Source organism: Vanessa tameamea, chromosome 19 (genome assembly GCF_037043105.1).
Source record: "Vanessa tameamea isolate UH-Manoa-2023 chromosome 19, ilVanTame1 primary haplotype, whole genome shotgun sequence".
NCBI lineage: Eukaryota > Metazoa > Arthropoda > Insecta > Lepidoptera > Nymphalidae > Vanessa > Vanessa tameamea.
In genome coordinates this window covers 3,680,940-3,702,007 of record NC_087327.1, presented here as the reverse complement: position 1 = coordinate 3,702,007, position 21,068 = coordinate 3,680,940, and the positions used below count along the sequence as shown (strand labels likewise).

General features: G+C 32.9%; 2 protein-coding genes across 8 annotated transcripts in view; one reads left to right on the top strand and one right to left on the bottom strand.

The window, feature by feature from the left end:
• The window catches only part of Uxt (Uxt prefoldin-like subunit), a 313,647-nt gene that overhangs the window by 221,625 nt on the left and 70,954 nt on the right, over positions 1-21,068 (top strand). The window lies entirely within an intron of this gene.
• LOC113396128 (protein doublesex) overlaps positions 1-21,068 on the bottom strand; it is a 165,820-nt gene that overhangs the window by 115,904 nt on the left and 28,848 nt on the right. The gene's annotated exons all lie outside the window — the stretch shown is intronic.

The window sequence follows — 21,068 nt, the reverse complement described above, 5'->3', positions numbered from 1 at the left end:
AGATACGTCGGAATACGATGTACTAACGATTTGATAATATAATATATGTATTTATGATATAGGGCAGACATTGCAGTTTTTCTTAATTTGAAAATTCTAATCGAATAATATTGATTTCAAGTTTGTAGGCAAAACTCTATGAGATACTTATAGCGGTTAACGTTATGTACTTGGTGGTAGGGCTATATACAAGCTCTGTCTGGGTAGGTTCCACCCACTCATAATATACCGCTAGGCAGCAAGACTTTGTGTTGTTGTGCTACGGTTTGAAGTGTGAGTCAACTGTGTAACTACAGGCACAAGGGACATGATACATCAGTTCCCATGATTTGTAGCGCAATGAATGAATGCTTACAATTTCTAACGGCGCCGATGTCTATGGGTAGAGGCACTTACCATCAGGTGGGCCATGTGACTGTCCCTCTACGAAATAAATTAAAAAAGGCCTTCCTATGTAGACTATCTGCTTAGGAGTTAGGACATATTATAGTGCATCAGCGCGCGCAAACACAAGTGCACTAATTTCCTCACCCTCATAATCCGATGGGATGGATCCGATACGACCGGAAAGTATACAACACAGGACCCACGGCTTTACAAACTTTTAGAAACAAGTAAATATAAACACTACTAATTTTCTCCAAGCCCAGTAACTTGGGATATTGAGCCTTATAAGCCAACCATTAGATCAACGAATTAAAGCAGTTTGTTTTCATAAGAACATACCAGTCCTCTAAGCGATTCGTAATACTTTTAATATGTAATCTATCTTTAAGTAGGTACTACTAAGAATTAAATGTAAATATTTGTTTAATTCCAAGAACACTCTCGAGTTTCACTTACTTTGTTTATAAATGTCAAATTTATAATAACAAAGCGGCAAATCGGCTTCATTATACGGTTATTGGACACTTATGTGCTGGTAACATTTGTTGTAAATATTTAGTTTTAATAAAGTAAATTGTAGTGATAAGAATTTGTTACTAACTCGCGCGAAATAACCTCAATACTGACAAGTACTTTACTATATAATTTTTAATCATTTCAGTTATAGCAGTATGACATTTTTTTTTAATTGAATATTTATCACAGAACATACAAGTACAGCATTTTTATGGTCATGTTATACGATAAATTCGTTTGAAATCTATGACCCGTTCCTAGTGCAGACTCTACCGAGTAGAACTGACAATGGACCGACAGAAGCTCAGTAGTTACTCATTTCCACCAATTAAATTATATAATATGAATTATTATTTATACTGTAGGTATAAAAATATACGAAAACTAACTACGCTTTTTGAGTTGTAGTCATGGCATTCAAATAAAAATAAACCTCCGACATTCACACAAGATACCACGACTTTGTTCCTATTGTCTTACGGGTACAAATCTATCATCTATATAATTGTCAGTAAAATAAAACAACGATGCGGGTTCCGTATGTATTGATATCGAAGCCAGTCGATTGCCAATATCTATTTCGATCATCGTTGCCAGTATTTGTGTTCGCTTATTTTTACTCAACTCCGCTTAGTGTAAAAAAAGTATAATGACATTTGTCCTGTTTCTAGGTATCTTCTAGTTTAGATCCCAAGTCTGTACTAATATTATGAAACTGAAGAGTTTGGTTGTTTGGTTGAACGCACTAATCTCAGGAAATGCTGGTCTGATTTGAAAAATTCTTTCAGTGTTCGATAGCCATTCGAGGAAGGCTATAGGCTAAGTATCAATGAAATATGTTGCAAAAAGAGAGAAATTTTCGGTTAAAGTTTGGACGAGCAGATAGTGTTATTATAAAAAAACATTCTATTAATTTATGTGTCCGAAGTGCTATATTATAGGGGCTTAATTATTTTCTAATAACTAAAAAACTTATTCATTACACAATAACATCTATAAATACCTACTAAATGTCAAAATCATTTTTTTTTCATTGATTATATTAATATGTAGAGACGTTACCTACACTTGCTTGTTGGTTGATAAATTTGTTATAAACTATCACTGTCTCGGACAGAAATAAGTATCTCAAAACGCAGAAGGATCAGCGAAAAGAACACACCATGAATAATTTTATTAGGTATATACAACTTATATATTTATAAACACATATTTACTTAAGATGGCCTGAAATTCATTGATATATTCCCAACATGTGTTTTAATTAAAAGTTTTTTGCAAACATAGGTTCCCTAACGAGTTTTCTTTACCTATTAATATTTTATAATTTATTGCAGAGCTTCAATGCTTCGATCAGCTTGTTAAGCTGGAAGGGGAAAGAGCATACCAGCTGAAGAAATTAAAGCAGCTTTCTCCTATTATATACGAATCGACCCTACATTTAAGTTGATTCACCTGGAAGTAGTTTTTAAAGTAATTAGTGTAGTTGTATTTCTAGGACATCTTTAATCGTTGTTATTTTGAACATTGTTCGTGTTAAGGTGTGTATTGTAACTTTACATCTGATATTAAAAATATACGATTTAAAAGTGCTTTATATACTATGTTGTATAGAATAGACATATTTTGATTTACATTACATGTTTACGTGGCAACAATATATTGTTTAAGCCTTGCAATTCGTAATTAGCTGCCGGTTAGCCTTTGGAAATAAAAACAAAGTGACTCATTTTTTGTTTGTCTTATTTAAAACGATGTGTTATATTAGAATGAATCTTATTAGTTAAATAGGTTCGTATTTTTATCACTAGTAGAGTAGGTACAAATTTTAATGAGAGGGCTTTGTGCAAGCCCGACTGGCGCCGAACAACAATACTAGATATTATCGAGTTCCGATTTGAAGGGTGAATGAGTCAGTATAATTAAAGGCCCATGAGAAATACCATCTTAGTTCCCAAGGTTGGTGGCGCATTGAAGTAACTATGCGAGTCGCTTGCCGTTTCTTCCCGCTTGAAGCTGCTTTCCGAAACGGTGGTAGTATTTAAATATCGACGATTCAAAAACGCTTCATTGTGAAATTTACTTGAATAAAATTGATTTGATTTGTTTCGATTTGAAGATGTAAGGATAAGTTAGTATTTCTGACAGCGCTATGCTAATTAGCTGGTAGTGCCATTCAACATCGGGTGACAACTTTGCCGGCGCGCCTATTTCACGGAAAAAAAAATCTTTATATTTAATATGCAATCTTGCTTTTTACTTTAAATTGAATTTCGAATGGAATGACGAGAAACGTAACGAATGAAAAGATGAGAACAGTGCTGGATTTACAATAGAGGCACTGGGGTTCTAGCGCCCAGGGCGGCTAATTTACCAGGGATGCAATATTAGGCGAAAGGAGAAAAAAAATCTGCGTATTATCGGAATATATTTTTTTCAAAATTTTAAAAATATAATTAAAAAATTATAAAAAAGCTCTACTATGAATGAGTAATTATATTTATTGATAATTGTCTATCGAAACTTTGTCCACGTTTTGCAAAATATCGATAATGCGGCGGCATTTAAAAAAAAAAAACATTCGGTGAGCTTCTTTCGCCGGTTCTTTGGGTGAGGGTATTCTCTTTGCCGAACCGGTGGTAGTTTTTAACTTGATAATCTATAAGTGAGTGTAATTCTATATTGAATTAAGGATTTTGATTTGATTTGAACAGTGCCCAGAGGTGGCGCTAAGGTTGAATTCGAAAGTACCAACATATGTACCTAGATAGTGGATAGGTTCAGGATACAGTCATAAAATCACCTGTTAAACAATTACCTTTACTAGTTTTGAACTAAGAAAAAACATTTAAAGGCGTTACTATTCGCTAGAAGCAAGACAATGGACCTCTCAGTTTAATAGCCTACCATCAACCCTTACAAAGATGACGGTCTTAAATAGCTAACTTAAGCCATTAAATATATATCCTTTACACAGTGTCAGTGATAAAAGGTGTCTCTTAAATAGCTGGGTTAATAGTCTATGATGGTTCTGTTAAAACACTTGAAGGTGTGAAAGAGGTTTTATTGCTAAACAAAATGGCGTCCAACTTAATGTCATCTTATTGTTCTGTGAAACGTTTTCGTTGTTTTTAGATATATCAGAAAATGCTTCGTTTTAAAATAAATTTAAAAATATAAATTTTATTAAATCTTTTGCTATCATTTGGTTATTAAAACACTTTTTAATATAAGTACATAGTTAAATAAAATTCAGTAAAACCTACTATGAGTAGGTACTTGTATTTATATATAATTTTTATTTATTGCGTAACTAAAAAATGTTACCCATCTTATTATACTAACATTAGCTATATAAACCTAACATTAAACAAGCCATCATAAATCAGCACATCGTGCTTAGACGCGTATCCGAAAACGTAATAAAACGTGTGGCGTAACGTTCACCGTTGTAGTAACTTTATAAGCCGGTGCATCACTACGACCGACCGGCCAATGAGAAAACGCGGGCACGCCTACAGCGCTCGCGATTGGGCGAACTGCCAACTTTGAATATAGAACCGCTTTTTTTCTCTAACGCCTACTACGTTAACCCGCAGCGGCACGTAAACATTTTTCCGCTCGCGTTAGGACCGGGATATCCGTTCGAAATTTAAATTAAATATAAGGGTACAGGTAGAATAAAAAGGGATGTGCGTATACCATAAAGTTTTTTATTGCCTGCCTATGTAGGTATAATTATATTCGTGAGTTGTTTAAGATTGTTATAAGTCGAAAACAGTCTCATTGTAAGATGTGTAGGAATAGAAATATATATGTAAGTCGGTACCACCTACCTATATACAGTTTTTATATAAATTTAAATGAATTCAAAAGCTACTTTTGTATGTTTGAAACAAAACAAAAAGAATTCAATTTTGAGATACGATAGATTTTGAGAAAATAAATTAGTCTTTTAAATATGAAATTATAATCAATTCCTAAAATGCTTGAAGGTAGAATTTTTATTTTTAAATCTAAAGAAATCAATATATTACCTAACTGTTACTTCTCAATAGATACCTTAATATTTTGTTAGAAGAGTAGGTATACGGGTTAGCAACAGGATCTAAGAAAGCGTTCCAAAGTCTTAAATGCCAATATAAAAAAAAAAATTGTAGAGGAACGCTTGTGTGCAAAAGTATGACTATTTCTTTGTTATATATACTAATATTTTAACTGTGAAAGTAACTCCGTATGCCTAGCATGAACCAAGAGAAAGAACATACTCTTAGCGGCTAACACCTGAGAACCAACTGCTAAAATGCGAGCGAAACAGCAGGCGATAACTAAGTAGTAAAAAATAACATATATCAAATAATCACAAATAGACAAAAAAAAAATATTTTTATATGTAGAGACGAAAATTATGAGGACGAATCACACAAAAAGAGTGCTTACTCAGTTAGATAACATAGAAATTGCCCTTTCACGTGTGAGGCGGCCCTAACAGCGAGCGGAAGCTAGTGTTTTTTTAATTACAAGTCCGTGATGTTTTAATAAAATTACTGACTACGTTCAGCAATTACGCAATAAAGTATAAAACAAAATGACTAACAATTGTAATAAACTGATACACTCATTTGAATTTTATTATTCAGATCATAGATATATAACCGTATGAGCTATTTCTTTATTCGTTGTAGGTGCGTTTTAATTCTCATCGCAGTAAAACTTAGCGTTATAAAATGATCTTAGTATTCAGGAGGAATTCCAGCTATAAAATATATTGTTTAATTAGTCTAGTTGAATACTATTGATCCCTTGTATCTTCTCGGTGGGAGGCTTATGTGCAAGATCGTCTGGGTATGTGAGTACTTACAATATATATACCTACATATAATAAAATATATTTTTTTTACTATTTTTGTATGTCTGTCTGTTTGTTCCGGCTAAACTTTGGAACGGCTGGACCGATTTTGACGAGACTTACTTTAATTTTAGAATTACATATAAAATAAAGATAAAGTCACGCTGCACGAAGTCGCGGGCATAGCTAGTTCATCATATACTCTACCACATTCTAAGCAGCAATACTTAATGGTAGTTGTGTACTGATTTGAAGTTTGAGTCAGTGTAACTACACGCACAACATCTTTTTTTTATGATATCGGTAGGCGGACGAGCAAATAGGTATTCTGATGGTATATGGTCACTACCGCCCATAGACAATGGCGCTGTAAGAAATATTAACCATTCCTTACATCACCAATGCGCCACTAATCTCGGGAAATAAGTTATCTTCGCTCCCAAGGTTCGTGGAGCATTGGCGATCTAAAGAAACCTTTAAGAAATATTACGGCGCTAATTCCTATGAGCGGTGGTGACTTCGAATCAGGTGGTGCATTTACGGTCCTAATATTTAAAAAAGTAAAAAAAATTAAAAAAGTAAATTCAAACTTAACTGTAACAAGTAGTAAGTATAAGGTAAAAAATAAATTATTTAACTATTTAACATGCAATGTTTGTTTGCTTAGGTCGTAATCATACAATTAAAATAACTTCCTTTTAACCTATAGTGCTGAAATTTTACATGTCGCGCGAATAAAGCCGCAGTCGTTTTATAAGTTGCATGAAACATACGTTTTTATTACTTAAAGACAAATAAAGGTTCTAATAAAAGACCGTAACTAACACGAGTTTATGCTAGGCTTTGTTTAAGCAATGTTTATTTTATACAATTGTTTAGGTATAAGTTATTAATTTTTAAACATAAAATATCCAATTATTTACACGTGAATACCTAAGCCAATAAATCTTGATACATTGTATGTACAATTAACAAGAGAATTATGGTAGTCATGAAAAACTCATAAATTCGCTATAACCACGCAAGGCCGAATGTTTATAACCTTTGGATACGGCGTAGTTAAGTCGTCTAGAAACATCTAAGGCATGTCTTAGCACTAAATCTAGAAATAAATATTGTTCAAAATTTCATTGCCTGCTATGGATTTTTACAAGCTCTTGTTTAACTGTTTGTATGTTGTTTATCTTGCAACTGTTTTTTTAACCTTTTTCAATCAATTAATGATGTTGAAACTTTTATGCTGGTGTCACAATAACGACGATTAATAATAAATAGCAGTAACTACAAACATATTTATATACCAATTTCCAATCCCGTCTACATAAAACATATAAACTTCTCCCATTCCTCTCTCTTAAAGTTGTCAAAAAAGAGTAGTAGGTAACTCTTGAGTGCCGGCTTATATTTGGGTACTTTAAAGTAAACCTATATTCCAAATTTCAGCACTCAGGACCAAACACTATAATAAGTACTTATAGATTTAAAAACTTGTGTTTAAATATTTTTTTTAATGATTTTTCTTGTTTATGCTTTTTTTTTATTTTGTACATAAAAATCATTTAAAAAATATTTTAAAAAGAATTGTTATGTAGGCACCAAACTAGGCACATCTAGCTAGTAGGTACCACAAAAGAACAAGACTATCTCTACTTGGGCACAGAGAACGAGAGGTAAATAAGGGAAACCAATTTAAATATATTGAAGAGAAGTGTTAAAATGTGAAATGTGAAAATTAAAAAAAAATATACATCGCATAATTCAAAATCAAACTCAAATTCCTTTATTCAAAATAGAAGCATTACAATTTCTTATTGTTGGTCAAATTAAACACTACCACCGGTTCTGAAAAAAGAACACCCTGACCTGAGAAGAACCGGTGAAAGAAACTCAGCGGGTCTTTTTTTTTGTCAAATTAATTACATACATAATTGTATATGAATAGAAACAGCCAGGAGACGATCGTTTCATTCCCAAGGTGTGCTATCAAACATAAACTCACTAATTGTATAGTAACCTTTAGCACACAAGCGTTCCTTAACAATTTTTTTAAATTTAGCAACAGAAGCATTTTGAACGCTTTCTGGGATCCTGTTGTAGAAGCGTATACATTGCCCCACAAAAGAGTTACTGACTCTATGCAGTCGAGTAACAGGAGTAACAAGATTGTGTTTGTTCCTTGTACCAATGGTATGAGAATCACATTTTCTCATAAAAACATCAATATTTTTCCGTACATACAAGACATTACAGAATATTGAGAAGCAACAGTTAATATCTTTAAATTTATACCTTAATGATTCCTTGGTTCCTAGGTTATAGATTGCGCGAATAGCCCTCTTCTGCAGCACAAATATAGTATGGATAGCGGCTGCGTTACCCCAAAGCATAATACCGCAGGACATTATATTGTGAAAGTAACTGAAATAAACTAGGCGAGCCCTATCAACAACGGTAAATAATCTAATTTTTTTGACCGCAAATGCCGCAGAACTCAGTCTACCCGCCGCCAATCAGTTTATATGGGGGAGCCACTGTAACTTGGCATCAAGAATAAGGCCAAGAAATTCAGTTGTTTCAACTGAATCCATCGATTCCCCATTTATAAGTACATCGCGTTTAACATTTTGTACGTTTGGTGTGCTAAATTTTACAATTTTAGTTTTTTTATTATTCAGCCTAAGATTATTTACGCTAAACCAGTGTACTATATCATACATAGCATTGTTTACATCGTCATACTGTACCTGTTTCCTATTAATTTTAAAAACCAAAGAGGTATCACCAGCAAACAACACTATATCATGTTTGTTGCCAACAAGAATGGGCAAGTCATTTATGTATATGAGGAATAGAAAAGGTCCAAGAATTGATCCTTGTGGGACCCCCATACCAACTGAGACCCCAGGAGACCTTGTCCCTTTAACGTCAACCCTCTGAATTCTATTGTTAAGATAAGAAGTCAGAAGGTCGAGTGCATATTCTCTAATTCCATAGTGATATAGTTTCCTGAGCAGAGTTTCATGTTGAACACAATCAAAGGCTTTGGATAAGTCGCAGAAAATCCCTAAGGCATCCTGCGACTTCTCCCAGGCTTCATAGATATTTCTTATAAGTTCGATACCTGCGTCGGTAGTCGAGCGACCCCTCGTAAATCCAAATTGTTTTCTATGAAGTAGATTGTATCTATTGAAATATGCTAATAATTGATTTAGAATAATTTATAATAATAATGATATGCAATGTCAATTAAGGATGTAATTAATATAAAGCTAATTAATCACACAAGTATTGTCACAAATAATATAACATCCTGTTGTAATGACTCCAATGGTGAATGAAAGGTTGGTTCAGCCTTTTGGGCAGCCTTTCCCCGTTCAATCACAAATCAGTTCTCGTGTAAAGACCCACGAGAACTCATTTGTGATTGAACGGGGAAAGGCTGCTAGCATTGTTGACACCTTTCCACGCAGTTATCATTTTTAATTTTGACTTATTTAGTTCCGCAATATGATTCTTATGTATCTAATGTAAAAAAACTAAAGGAAATTTAGAGTTCACGACAAGCTTTCTTATAATATAAATTGTCTTTTTAACCTGTCAAAATATGTTGAGCGAGCATTACAGATAAAACAGTAATCAACAGAATGAATGCGGTATTTCGCACGTCCGGTCCGATATGGGCCTCAAGGGGCCTTTGTGGAACAATGGACAACATTAACCAACATTGTGCGTCCTACGTGACTTGTTGTAGAGTGCGAAGGAAGTCCGATAACGCTGTATGCCACCATTGTGGACGGGAAATCGTAATTCATTCAGCTCTGAAATAGCACCACAATTCAGTACAAGCACTTTCATTGTATATGGGTCAAATTATTTTGTATCTTTTAAAGTAGAAAGGCAAATGGCAAGTAACGGTAAGTGGACTAAGTGGTCACGTAATATACCTTAGTTCTAGAATTACGCAGCATTCATAGTTTTAAGGGAAAAGAGAAAATAATGAGAAATCAAGAACAGGAAATTTTATATCACCTGGAATTAGTTATTGATAAATTGTTTTTCAATACTAAATGAATTTAGCAATAAATAAAGCAACCTTACCTATATTACTAACTTAAATTAAGGAGCAAAATCATTTGCTTGTTTAAATATTTAGCTCCAATTGACTTGAAGTATTCGTTTGTGAGTGATTTTTTGCACGTAGATAATAAATTTTATACTAACACGTTAGAACGTTTAGTAGGCGAATAAAATTTTACCTACATTTTCTTTACGTTGTTACCGTGATTTGATTATTTTTGTCTCAATATACCAATGAAAAAATAGTAACCAATATTTGGCCAATAGTTGGCCACAAGATAAATACTACACACACACACTAGTATGACCTAGTATGACGTTCAGCGAGTATCAAGCGTCAGCTCACGCAAACGTAGATAATAAATTATTGATTTTTGTTTAGTTTTTTTTTTTTGGTAATATATAACTAATCTAAGATCATACTTTTGAATGACTAAGTTACGTGACATGTCGTTGGTTAGATAAAAAGCAATGTTTATTTGAACTACAAGAAAGCATGCAAGCAAGCAAATAAAATGAATACCCGTAGCATTGCGCTATACTGGAAAATTACGGTTTTACCTAATATTTCATTACACTGTTTTACCTATTTTTAAATATTTTATTGGCTATTTCATAAAAATATAAGTATATTATAACTATAGTATATTATTTTTTATATATATATATTGTAAGATTAGTTTTCATAACATTGCAACATTTTGCCCCTCATAATATTATATGTGTAAAGAGATAAAATATTTAAAGACATTGGTTCGGCCTTCATGCAATGATAAGCAACATTGTTATTGTACTTTGTAGTCGTAAAATGGGCGTGACTTATTTTCAAAATGGCGTCGCATATAAACAGACTTAGAAATTTGTCACGCTTCACGTTCTTTTTGTATATTACAAGATATTTTTTAATGTATTGGAACGAGTTCTGATATTAAAGACGTAGCTAGGTATACTATACATATTTAATTATTGTCGAACATAACTAAAACTGAAATCTATATAAATATGGCTTGAAATTTGGAGCTTGTGCCCAGGACGGCAAAATGAATACTGTGAGTAAAAACAACTTTGCATTATCGAAATTGTTTTTCATATCTTCCAAAATATAATTTGAAATATCTACTATGAATGAGTCATTTTATTTATTTAATAATTATGCAGGTATCGAAACTTTGCTTACGTTTGCAAAATATCGATAATGGACGCAAGGGGCAGCGAAGGTTGAATTCGGTATTGATATAAAAAAAATAACCTAAATTAACTTTTATTTGAAATGTTTCTTAAAAAAAATAAAAAACAAGTTATTAATTTCTTTGCTAATTTAATTGATATACATTAACGAATTAAACATTTACATTTGTGACGAAAATTTTGTGTCTATAATATTTGAACATCACAATGAAAATATATGTAGAAGTATCCACTTAATTATTCTTCAATGATACAAAAGAAAGTCAAGAAGAAAAAGAATAGAAAATGAACTCAATCATTGATATTAACTTAGAAGAGGTAATATCGACTTGAGAGAAGAGGGTGAGTGTTATTAAAACAACCCTATTACATTATTAGCACGAGGGTACATTTTCATTTGAATGAGGTTCATGAAGGAATAATTTTTATTTGTGTTTGATAAATTACTGTAAAAATGTTAATCTGATTAATACAGAACTATTATATTATTTTGTTTATCGTCTCAGGACGGACGTAAGCTATGTCGTATTGTTTAAATATTGCATATTTCATGAGTTATAAATAATATAAAATAATTTCACCGGACGTTTACCAAGCGAATATTCATACGAACTCTCCACGAGATAATTGTTGTAGTCTAAAAAGACAACAACGGTACATAGGTATCTATATTTTATACATAAATTACAGTAACCATGTCTATATACTAGTGATGATAACTTTATATATTCATATGACACGCTTGCTTAGCAGACGGACTATGTATCTGTATCTGAATGATACGGTCTGACGCTCTCCGCTACTTCGTCTTACACCCAGTGAGCAAGTGTGATTATTATAGCAAGGTAACCTGGCAATTATAAGATTTTTTTTATAAAGAATAATACATAATTATCAAAGATAATGTCAAGACAACGCTTAGTTCATGGTAGGGCTTACACGACCGTCTCGGTGAGTACCACCCACTCATCATATATTTTACCGCCCAGCAGAAAATTTTAGTATTTTTGTATTCCTTTTTGAAAGATAAGTGAACCAGTGTAACTATAGTCAACCAGTGTAAAAAAAATATTTAACATCTTAGTTCCTGAGGTGACAAATTGGTGATATGAGTACCAATGTATGGACAGTAAAGAACACTTACCATCAGGCTAATCATTAGCCAGTCCACGGATTTATATGACAGCAAAAATATGTATATTAAACGTTTATAGATTGTCAAATGTCTAGACCATATTTTATTACTTAAGACATAAGGGGTATTATTTAATCTCAACAGTTTGCCATTCTGAATAATAACAGAGGTATACAGTTCGTTTTTGGTATAAGCCATACCATTGACGTTAAAAAGAGTACCAAATGCAACTAACCAACGAGTACATCGTTCTATATACTTACGAACAATAAGACATTAGGTACAAGTATATAACGTCCAGTGCTGTCGGACTATTGCTGGAAATCATTAATAATTGTCAATACTAACGCCCCGCCCATTTGCGCAGGTACATTACGCCAGTAAAATCGTTTATTTAATCCAGAAAATTAAACTCTATTACAAGCACGTAAGAGCTGGAAATGTACAAAACCCTATGATATCCACGAACCAGCCACGCCTTGGGCGAAGGAATGATAAATGGCACCACATATAATAAACTAAGTACCAACTAGTGCAGTCAACCTCTGTTGACGACTGAGGAAATTATACGTAAAACGTTCGTATGTGTTGAAGGAAAGCGTGTATTTTGGTTACTTAAAGAGCACTCATCTATCTAATATAATATAAGGTATCTGTAGGATAATCTCCGGAACTAATGATTAAATTCTCGATTTATTTCACTGGTAGGAGTCAGTATTACCGATTGCTACATAAATTATTTTTACATCGTATCATCGTCTTAATTACTGAATGGTACCGCGCGAAACCGGGGCGAATCGCTAGATTTAGAGATAGATTTTTATTAGAGATAGCTCAGTCTGAGAAATTATTTGTAATGTTGTAATTAAATTTATGCAAATATTATCATTAATGCTATGGTATCTCGTCATTGATGAGTAGTTTTTTTTTTTTGTTTCCTTTATTATAAAATTAATATCTTGTGGAACAATGACTTTACGAGCCAAGACTTGAACTCAGGACCTAAATATCATCAGCCTTATAAGCTATCCAATAGACCAACGAGACAAAAAACAAAAGCTTATAATGAATACGTATAATCTGTCCGTATCACTCTTTAAACATAATATATAATTTAAATCGATATTCCTTGGACGTTGATAAAACGAGTCCATACCCTAGAGCCATACCATAGACTGTTATTAGTACAAATTGACATAAGTCATTAAAATATCACTCGCCATTAATATTAAGACTCTATAGCGTTACAGATAACTGTATGAATAATTATTATTAAACATATTTATCACGGATATATTAATTAAGACCTTGTAATAAAATTAAAGTCATGAAGTATTTAGTATGGAGGAAGTGAGTAAAATAAATTAATTCTGTAACTGTCCCATACCTGGGACCTTTGCCCAGTCAGCCTCTTAAGCAGGAAGTTTTAATTAATTCACCAAATTGCTCTAATGAGGCTTGGTGGACACGAATGGCAGAAATTCATCTGACATCTGACACATACGTCTTCTCACGATGCTTTCATTTTGATACAAAGGAAAATATTATGATAGAATGTGTATGATTTCAATCAAATGATGCCACATGTGTAACCACCAACCCGCATCGGAGCAGCGTAGTGGAAGAAACTCCATAACCATTTTAAAAGGGGAGGCCTTAGCCTTAGTGCGGTATATTCAGGCTCTTACTACTGCTATTTTACTTTTTCAACTGTTGTTATATTGTCAGCAATGTTATTTACTATTTATTTTTTTTATATGATAAGAGACAAACCAATGAAAAGGTTTCCCTACATACGGGTATTGTGGCAAACGTTTTAGAAATCGCCCGCACCTCAAATGCATTAGTTATCGACCGATGAAAACACGCCTTCACATCACTATATACTATAAATATTTTATCGAAATGCCATTCGAAAAAATTATGAAACAATTGCGTCGTGATCACCGCATGCGAAAGGCAAAGAAACCTGTAAAGGTATTTTTAAACATCGAAAGTATTTCGAGTGTGTCACGCTGTTACTCATAGTGGTCTTGTGCAAGCCCGTCTTAGTCGGTACCATACACTTATGAATTACTCTACCACTAAACAACACTACACACAATACTTAGTATTGTTGCATTTCCTTTTGAAGTGTGAGCGAGCCAGTGTAAGCACAGAAACATTGTGCATATAATTACACTTATTTTATTTTATCATAATTTCGTTTATGTTCACTATCTGGCGAATTTATCTAACTATCTATCTGGTTATAAAGACGCAGTACTTCGATAGCAATTATAAACGGGTTGAACACCGTTGAGATATTCCACATTAATAAATAAATAAAATATGTAAAGGAGCTGTAGATACGTCAGTCATAAAGAGATATAAACTTAACTTGGAGTTAAACCTGCTGGAGTTGACGAGTCCAATGAAAACTTTTTATTGCCGCTATGAAAACTGAATCGTTACAACCCCTACTATAGTTATTTTTATATTTTAATTATATCAGTCTCAGCTTGTATCTATTAAAGGTTTTAAATTATTACACATTACTTATACAGTTGCAGTAAAGTAACTTGGTAAGTATTTTAATTGTAATGGGTTTTGGTCTGCACTTGTTTCGTGTAGATTACTGTGTTATTAATTACAGTTTACATATGACTCATTAAATAATAAAATATGCCAATAGTTTGACTGGAAGTTGTGACCTTCCACTCATTACGTATTCTACATCCAGATGGCAATACAAAATAAAATACATCCGTATTTCGTTTTGAAGGATGGGTGAGCCAGTGAAGGTAACAACAGATAACATGGGAGATGTGGCCAAGGTTGGTGGCGCATTGGCGATTGAATTCTGGCAGCGCCAATGTCTACTTACCATCAGGTGGCCCACATAGCCGTCGGTCTACGTATATAATAAAAAAATGTATAAGTAATTACTATCTAAAACTAAAAAATTTCAAATGCAGAACCAACTTTATTATAATTTTCCTTTTAACTTTAATTAATTACCAGCATCATTTACTAGATCTCTTCTCACTTTGAACGAAGGCGCTATATGTAAGCGAAAGGAAATTATTTAGCATACTTCTACAGCTAGCGCGGAATTATGTTGTCTGATGGTAGTCAACTACGTACAAACGTTAGCACTGTTAGAAACATAAGTCACTTCTTGATCGGTCTATGCATTACCAGTCTAAAATAATATGTCCCTTGCGTCTATAAGCGCTGGCTCATATAACATTAAATCAACTGTTAGTCGGCTTATACTAACTACTTATACAAACCAAATTAATTACTATTACATGAGCTTGCTTCTCATCACTCCAAAGTTAAGATCTCGTCGAGTAACGTTCGAGTTACCATAGTAACGGTCGGGTCAATGCGGTTTTCCGAATGCATATACCACGTAATTGTCTGAGTTTGCAAACAAGAAGTTATCAAAGCAAGAATATCACCTCGTATCACCTACGTTTTAATTAAATTGTTCACACTTAAAGTTTACGAACAGAAATACTGTATTATTCGGAAAGTTCTAATAACAGCATAAGCTATGTATATGTGGATCCCGATATATATTTTAAGTTGCAATTGCAAATCAACAGTAAATTCAACGACTATGTTACGTATATGTGGTTTCAATCTATGTTTTTGGTAATAATTACATTTTAAAGACAAGTCTTAGCAAATAATGCGATCGACAGGCTGATATACTCTAAATAAGTAGGAAATAAACAAATATTTAATATTGTTTGACACTGTTCTTGAAAGTGATCACTATCGATAGCTGTTTGATCTCAGTCTTCAGCGGCAGTATTACATTATACAGGGTGCTAGAATAAGTAAAAAAAATAATGATATTATAGATAATTAAAATTTACGTCCAAACCTATGCAATGCATTACCTAAGATTATTATTTTCTTTACGTTAAACCACAAGTCAATAAGTTTATTACAGAGATATCAAGCGCCATTATAATAAATGATTTAATAACAGCGATCGTGCATTTTGAACTAGTTTTGCGAAATGACTTGTTCGTGTCGTTTAAAACTCAATAGCTTGTATTATTTAGAGTCACTTCAAACAATTTTTTTGTTACGTTTATATTTTAATTGAATTGATACAACTATAGTATTTATACTAAACTACTTTAGTTTAATGTGTGATTTTTTTAATTATAAATTCTGTATCAGTATAGTTATACTGTAAGAAAAAAAACTCGAAACTGAAATGACAGTTAGTGTCGTTGACAAAAATATTTATAACATCTAAACGCTTTCTAAATATCATATTAAAGTGAGTTCTTACAGAATACACTTTAACTCTTATTTTTTTTAACATGTTAATTATTGTAGTTTATATCGTCAATCACAATTCAATTTCTTACAGAAGCTCCGTACTCATCTTAGCGCTGGACGCTTCCCGTATATATTCAATGATTTGATTCCAACATAAAAGAGATCATGATACAGTATACATATCAGATATTTGACAGTAGGTTAACTGATGACTACCAACCAATAAGATTGTCCGAATTCTTCTCTATTACGTCATTAACCACAGACAATAACAGAAACAATGATTGTTGATATAACGTAGCGGCAATCGTGGTCAGATCTAAATGTTTACCTAATTTTTTCAGCCTTTACGGAGTTATAGGATTATTATTATCAATAGAATCAATCGTACTCACACTGGATAATATTTACAAACATACAACAGTGATGTCACCGTGTGATACAGCGTATTGTAATTGTGTTATGATTCAACCTATACTTTAGACAATCAATGATGTAAGATATTACCTGATTAACACTTCTTGTTTTGATCTTATAGAATCTAGAAGAGATCGCTACTTAGCAATAAAACCAGATTATTAGTCATCTAAGATCTAGTAGTTGCAGTCATCTATATAATAGGTTTATATTATTGTAAAATAATAAAGATATTAAATTCAATTTCAATCAACATTCGTTATTCCGTATCTACGTCTGCGGTTGGTGCTGAATGTTCTCTACCTCCCTCTCTCTCTCATTCTAACACTTTCCGTTATCTTTCTCTGTTCTAACACATTCCGAGTTTTGATTACTTTACCTAAATAGATCGCATTATTGACGTGGTTGAACAAACAAACACTGCAGCTTCGTTTAATATAATATATGGTATCTATAGTTGAGTCTGATATAGAAATTTTGTTTTTTGTTGCTGTCGATCGATATTCACACTTACTGTAAACAATGCTTGATAACACTGATGGTGATGCTTTAATACTGGCCGATTTCGGTTATAGCGGCCAATCTCAAGAGACCAGCCAAATACGCGGGACATATCATAGTGCACAAGCGTGTGCACAAACACAGGTGCACTCTTTATTCCGTCACTCCTATAATCCGATGGGACGGCATATCCGATATGACCGGAAAGTATTCAGGCGCAGGACCAACGGCTTCACGTACTTTCCGAGGCATAGGACTGTACTTCCAACTTCTAGCCTCCGGGTTGTAACTGAGATTTTGCGATAGAAAATCCCAATATTTTTTTACCGGCCCTACTTGGAGTTTGATCCCAAGATCTCGTGATTTGCGGCCTTAAATCTAGCCGCTAGACCAAAGCGGGAGTCAGCGTCATTCTTACACTAGGTCGGTACCTATTAAAAACCAACGCATGTATATATCGGAAATAAAATCATATGTAATAAAATATTGCAATTAATAACAGACGTCCGATGATACTTTGTAAAATAAAATAACCTGAAGGACGTAATAATTCATTATTTTATTTGACAAATAAACTTTATATGATTGTGCTAGCAATATTGTCGTAAATTTTAAATTGCAGCTTATTGCGATTACAAATTTTATATCGTTCTGTAATACGTAAATACACGAACGACACGGTTATAAAAATTTAATTAAAAATGTCTATGCGTGCTTTAATGTTCGGAATGCGTGTTTACGTCAATGTTGTAAAATAAAATTATACTATTTTTTTTATGCTATTTGGTCCACATTGTTGTAAGTGGTCAATATTGCCTGCCAACTTTAGCGCTGTAAAAAATAGCCATTCCTTACATCGCCTATGCGCAACCAACTGTGGGAACTGGATGTTACATCTTTTGTGCCTGCAGTTACACTGGCTCTCTCTCCCTTCATATCAGAACACTTCGATACTAAGTATTGCTGTTTGGCGGTAGGATATATGAAGCGATGGTATCTACCCAGACGGGCTTCCACAATGGCTACCGTCAAGTAGCCCTTTAGTAAAGCAGCCTCCAGCAAGAAGAAACAGCAATATACTCGCATAGTTGCTCTTTTTAAATAACCAGATGATAATGATCTTAGTATTAACACTTATTGTTCTTAATAAATCCCGTGGAACCCGATCCTAAATCATCTTTATCCAAAAAAAAAGTAAAAGAACCTAACATTGTAACAATCAAAATCTAATGTCAACTAAATCACATTCAGTATCAATTTTATGTTCAAAATAAACCCCACGATTTAGCCGAGTATTAATATACTGTTAAAAGGTAGAAATTGTTTTAATATTAGGCAAGCCTACACGTCATGATGTACAGATATTGGCGAATAAATATTATATTAAAAAATTCGACATGCCATCTGCGATCCCTTGTTACTAAACAAGTGATGTATATATATTTATATATGTAATTCTTCTGTTTGTGCGTTGTGATCGTTTATCGGCAGGACTTTGATTATATTCATCCATACGAAATCGTTGCTAGTTTTATAATAATATGAATCGCCTTATAAAGTCGCCGACTTATATATTGTTACAGGGTACACTGCTTATTTTTTTGTTAAAAATAAGTTACAATTTTATCCAAAATATCCGAGTCACATTCGGATAGGAAAGCAAATTGACGCTGGAATATATTCTTCACGTGCTTCGGTGCAAGAGAAAATCCGTCATCTTCCTGACTTTGGAGCATTGAGTACATTAACATAAAAAAAAACATAAAAATAAATGTTATTGGGCTGAATAGAGGATTTCAAAGTCTACATCTTTATAAGCCACAATCAATGAGACGGTCGATGCAATAATAAGTGTAAGGTAATGAAACACCGACCGGATAATTATTACATTTTATAGACGTTCGCTACGCGTATAGCAAAAGGTATTATGTATAAATTAGTTCCATTAAACATCAAAAAGTTCTATTTTATTGTGCAAACATTTTATGACTAAGAAACTTGTCTTGACTATGTTATAGGTATATTAGTTACCGTTATAGATCGAAATAACATTACATTAATTACACATACTAACTTTACTATTGGTAATACGAGATATTCCATAAGCTTTTACTACCGAAGCTCAACGCTCATCGCATTTACGATACATCGAAAAGGTAAGAACACGAATATCTGTCGAACATAAAATAATCCATTTAATTCCAATTATAAACAACTATTTGTTGAATTAATAAAAAAAAAAACATAAATATTTTACTAAAATTTTAAAACCATATTTTAAATTATGCAATCAAAAGTTTTTAACATATAAACCGATATATTATTACATTTTATCATTTTCGTATCTGTTCACATTCAATAAATATATGAGAAAACTATAAATATACATGAATTTACATGTGCTTAATTTGTTTATAATTCATCTCGTGCTCGGCGGTGAAGGAAAACATCGTGAGGAAACCTGCATGTGTCTAATTTCAACGAAATTCTGCCACATGTGTATTCCACCAACCCGCATTGGAGCAGCGTGGTGGAATATGCTCCATACCTTCTCCTCAACGGGAGAGGAGGCCTTAGCCCAGCAGTGGGAAATTTACAGGCTGATTATTTTATGTATGTTATATACATACAACAATAGCTTCCTGATATTTTAGATACATAACAATAATTATTATTAAAACAACACCGAAAATAAATGACCTAACACGAAGTTCTATGAAAATCACAAGACTAAACTAGTGTCAAATTAAAATGACATACGCTTTGCCTACTTTATAGCTTAATTTATAATACTCTCGAATATGACACTGTCATTAAATCAACATAATTATGAGCGTTAGATATCTATCCTTGGGCACTTCAACGGCCGCTATGAAATATTGCTATTGTATGTGAAATAATGTGTAAAATCGCAATACAAAATTAACATGATGCCTAATGAGTCTGCTGATTGTTAACATGATATATTTGTGTGTGTGAAAGTTGGTGATATGCGTGTGTGTGCGTTGTTTTTTTTTTTGACACTTCTTTTCTTTGTCAGTCTTTTTTTTTCAATGTAATAATACTCTATTGATTTATAGTGCAATTCGTATAGAGAGAAGGCATCTTTTATTTACTTTTAAAAAATGATACCATTTACGATATTTAATATCAAATGTTATTATTATTTATAAATATAAAAAAATACTAAATTTCAGACACGGCAAATAAAACTCAGTCGAAACGTCGAGTAAAATGAAAATCCAAATAAAAAATAGTAAAACGTACCCAATTAAAAAAAGCATCCGAAAGACATGGCCGATTTATTTTAGAATATTAACACAGTAAATAAAAATTATACTGTAATATAAAAAAAAAACTGTTCTCATTTTAATTTGACTACCATAAGTAACATACCATTTGCGACTGGTACCATCAAAACAAAACCGACCTACCACATCGAGTGAAACGAATTCAGCGCACATAATATTCCCAGTATTTCCAGCCTATTACCATGCTAAACGGTTCTCGGAAAGTTTTCGATGAACTCCTATGGAACACCTGGCCGGTTGTGTGCGTTTCCTATGATGAATTACTTCTTGTTACTGGTTGAAATACGCTCAATAGTTACGTGCGGTACGCATATATTAAAGCTGAAGTTGTGAAACGAATGCTGAATATTGAATACGACATAAAAAAAAGTATTGAAAACTTAGTCAAACGTAGTAGACT